At 38.1% G+C, this 4,611-nt stretch overlaps 1 long non-coding RNA gene across 1 annotated transcript; it reads left to right on the forward strand.

The window, feature by feature from the left end:
• Positions 1-878: 878 nt before the first annotated feature.
• LOC123511348 lies at positions 879-3,673 on the forward strand. Its single transcript, XR_006676767.1, has 3 exons — positions 879-1,155; positions 1,320-1,424; positions 3,451-3,673. It is a non-coding gene; the product is annotated as an uncharacterized LOC123511348 (long non-coding RNA).
• The last annotated feature ends 938 nt before the right edge of the window (positions 3,674-4,611 follow it).

Consider the following 4,611-nt stretch of genomic DNA (forward strand, 5'->3'; position numbering starts at 1 on the left):
CTGCCTCCCGTCCTCCTATATCTTCCAGCCCGTTTCCTCCTCCCTCTATCACCACCAGTTGACTTGCTAGTTATTTATGGAAAAATCACATTTTTAGGAATCACCTTTCTTTTGTTCAGAACACCAAAATTGGGATGGAGAGCATACAATTTATAAACAATTTTGAAATAATATGGTGCTGCGAGTATGCGGCCCCAGGCCTGAATAACTAAAGGACGGTTTAAGGACCCAGTGCTGCCAGATCAAGTTGCGAAAAGTTCCTTGTTTTGCCTAAAAATATTTCCCTATTTAGCGCAGCATTTCCCTGTCGTAATTTTTAACTTCTTACATACATACATACACACATTCGTGTGTGTGTGTGTGTGTGTGTGTGTGTGTGTGTGTGTGTGTGTATATATATATATATATATATATATATATATATATATATATATATATATATATATATATATATATATATATATATATATATATATATATATATATATATATATATATATATATATACACACACACACACACACACACGAATATAATATAGCTGTCATAAGTTCAGCTATCAAGCAGGGGCGAGGGAAGGAAGGGGAGGGACGATATACGGATCTCATACGTGTCATGACACTGTTTGGGTGAATACGGGTCTCTATCGGTCTCGTAGAAAACAGGTTCAGCTAGCTAGCAAGGGCGAGGGAGGAAAGGGAAGGGACGGTATACGGGTCTCGTACAAGTCATGACGCTGTTTGGGGATGAGGGAAGGAAGAGTGAACGGTAGAGGAAGGATATAGTGATCGAGAGAGACCTCAGAAGTGGATTGAAATTCAATTGAGAGGGAAATTGATAAAAATTAATACAAATAATTATTGTACAGATGACGGGTGAAGAGGATGGAAGGAGGACAAGGGTGGGGACTGCGGATGAAGGGTGTGAGTCCGTTGGTAAAAATTTCCCTAGATTTTGGAACATTTTGAATTTTCTTCCCTGTTTCCCTGTTGAGACCTAAATTTCCCTAAAACAGGGAAATCTCCCTGCATCTGGCAGCTCTGAAAGGACCGGTGTTGCAAAGCCACCGACGCACATGAAGTGCTGCCAAGTGCAGGATAATTACCTTGATTTAGGGTAATTCTAGCACTCACGGTAACATTATTTCATTTCAGGGTAATATTATTTCATCACCGTACATATTATGGTAATATTTCTTACATACAAATACATACAAATGATATTTGATAAATAGATTTTTAACAAACTGGGTAATATTAAAATAAAAAGGATAATATTTAGGGTATACTTACAGTAAAGTTCGCAACTCTCCCTGGCAGCACTGTATACATCTGCTCATTCTGTTGATCTGGTATGGTGCTGGTGCAGGACGAGCCCAAGTAAAGAACCGACTGTGCATGTGACCAACAGGAATGGATGTGCAGGTATTGTCCACTGTGTTAATATGTTTCTGTTTATCAGTTATACAAAAATTCCCACAGCCGGTAAACGTCAGTGACTTAGTAATGTGTGCCTGGCATTGCCATGTGTGGCCCTGGGTACTCGTCTTTATCAGGGCGGGGAACACGTTACTAGTTTCTTGGTTTTGTCGAATAATACTTAATATCGCAAGTAGATTTATTCATAGAATACACACACATACCATGTGGCTAGTGTGTTATGATTCGGATGGTGTTGTGCTGAGCCGGGCAGTGTATACTACTGGAGGGATATTCACCGGTCCTTCTCGAAGATAAAAATTGGGGCACGCGTAAATGATTCAGCAAAATTAGACGTATTGTATCACTCACCAGCTATATTAGTTCTATATCTACAAGGGAGAAGTAATAGTGTGAATAATAACGTTTTAATTGTAAGATGTTATGCTGGATATGAAATATTGTGTACAAGTTACAATAATAAAAGTAACTAAAATCTTGTCATTTTTAGGAAATTTTCAGGGAGGTCTGAAGGGGGACAGGGGGGAAAATGTGGAGGGGGTTCACAAAATGTCATCAATGTGAAATATTTATTTTAAATTGGGCACTCTCCTAATATAGTTGTCCCTTCAATTCTTTTCATTTCCCAGCTCCCCCTTTTCAGCTCTTTCACTCTGCTGACATGACATAGGAATAAAAATATGCTATTGGTGAGAAGGGTTCAAAGGAAGACATAGCAGTGTGTTTGCTCAAATACAATATGTTAGCAAGGTTAGGTTAGGTTTGGTATCATAAAGTGGTGTCTCGCGATAATGGACACTTTGGGGATGAAGAGTTGTCTGTTACTGCGAATTATTCTTTACTGAGAGTGGTCTATCTGTAAGACCATTAAACATCGGTCCCCTTTTCCTTTTTTCAGTAGTTTATTTTGTTTAAATGATGCAAAAAAAAAAAAAAAATCATCATTTAATCTCTTATTTTTACTTACACAATGTTGAAATAAAAATTTAATTATTGTTTAAGAAGTGTATAGTAATAAAAATTTATCATGCCAAGAATAGAACTGAAAAAATAGCCTCCTGTTTGATGTAATGACTGATTCCCTAACCTAACCTAACCTAACCTAACCTAATGACTGCTTGAAGGATATTTCTGAGGTGACAAAGGAGGGGAAGAAAACAAGGGATCATTAAAGTCAGAGTAGACTACCTCCACACTTTTGCCACCTCCCTATATATCACAGACTTGCCTTCTTTCTTTAATGCTGCTCCACCTCCTTACCCTCTGTCTCTTTCTTTCTCTCCCTCTGTTTTCTATATAAATATTTCCAAAATTATTTCTAAAATCCTTCAGACTTTTGCTCAACATTGCCTGTGAGATAAATATTAAGTTGTGTTCTCTATAAAAAAGTGTTCCCCTATCCTAAACATGGCATTTTAGCAGGGAAGTGCTACATTGCTAACTGCCCAATACCACACAAGGCTGCACCTTATGCAGTCTAGCTATAGAGTATTGCCCTGCTGCAAACATGCCATATAGCCACCTTCACAGATAATCTAAGGCAGTTATCTGCAACATGAACAAGTGCTTTTTGGAGAGAGAGAGAGAGAGAGAGAGAGAGAGAGAGAGCATGATCAGTTGGCTGTGTTGTTTTGTTTACATTTTTTATACTTTCACCACTGCCACTGGCATCGTGCTGATGAAACACTTTGTTCATTATGTCATTTACAAGGAGAAAAACCAGTCCACTTCATACTAAATTAACCTCAGTCAAAAGAAGAAAGAAATTAGATGGTAGACCTTCAAAGACTGGTAAATGAAGATAAATATCAAGTGATTGGGAAGTTTAAGTTTGCATTTGTCTGTTGTCTGCACATTTGTCAGCTATGGCTCTCTCTCTCTCTCTCTCTCTCTCTCTCTCTCTCTCTCTCTCTCTCTCTCTCTCTCTCTCTCTCTCTCTGGCAGTGTCATTATCCTCGCTTGCTCAACAACATTCAAACAAAAATGTATAACTAGCATTTCACTTCGTCAGGCTCTGAGTTCAACCAGCCCAGGACCACAAATCACCATGAGTGTCTCTCCATTGACCCCCACATAGGCAAGCAGTTGCCACTCTCCACCTAATTACAAGTTTTGTAAATTGTAGATGAACAAAATGAGTTACAGTGGTATCTAGCTTTCCATTTTTTGGCTTGTTTATCATGTCATATGTGCATTCATCCACACAGTCACTTGAGAACTATGGATTCATTGGGGAAAAAAGAAAGCTGCCATAATGGTATAAAAAAAAAGAATTGGTAAGACTAGTCCTGTCTGTTATTGAGCGAAGTCTATTACTGCGAGATCCGTTATTGAGAGACACCGTTGTATTTTCATTCAGCCGAATGAAAGAGCTGTGATGGGGGAGCCAAGAAACGAGGAGAGCTAGAGGAATGACTATATTTGGATAGTGCTATAAATTGCTATGTGTAAATACTAAGGTACATTTCAGATGCCTGTACTCTTAAAAAATGTAGCAGTAATATATAATTTTTTTTTCTCATCTAAAATTCTGTCCAAGGAAATATATAAAATCAAGGAAATCCAAAATAGTGTATATTAAACATTTATTACCATTAAGGTAAAAGCCACTCTGTCAAACGAAAAAAAGTATTATATATAGAAATGTGTAAATACATAGTTAACATGGCAATAAAGAATGATTCTACAGTCAACTCTCAGCTATTATACCTGATTGGTGCATCTATCCCTGTGTGATAGCCGAAATTATGATAGCCGAAGTGAAAAAACTATGGTAATAATTCAAATTGATCCTAGGACCTCCAAGCTGTCATTTTTTGTCACTTCGCCCAGTTTTTATATGTTATTAAAGCATAAAAATGAAGAAATAATAGAATATAAAAAACCTACTTAATCAAGAATCATAACAAGAACATCGTAAAAGCAATCTTAATAACAGCATTCATGAATAAAATACTTCTTGCTGTCTCCAGACACATTTTTTCTGTAGGTCAGGGACATATGCCGGGGGACGCATCGCCTTGTCTACTTATGGCGCTACTCAAGGTCGTCACGCCTCGCAAGTCTCCATGCAGGCTCCCTTCCCACTCCAGTTAACTCCTAGCATGAGGCATTGACTTGCCGCAGCCATGAGTTCTGTGGATGTCCCCTTGGCCTCCTCCATGCTGGGTTA

Source organism: Portunus trituberculatus, chromosome 31, assembly GCF_017591435.1.
Source record: "Portunus trituberculatus isolate SZX2019 chromosome 31, ASM1759143v1, whole genome shotgun sequence".
NCBI lineage: Eukaryota > Metazoa > Arthropoda > Malacostraca > Decapoda > Portunidae > Portunus > Portunus trituberculatus.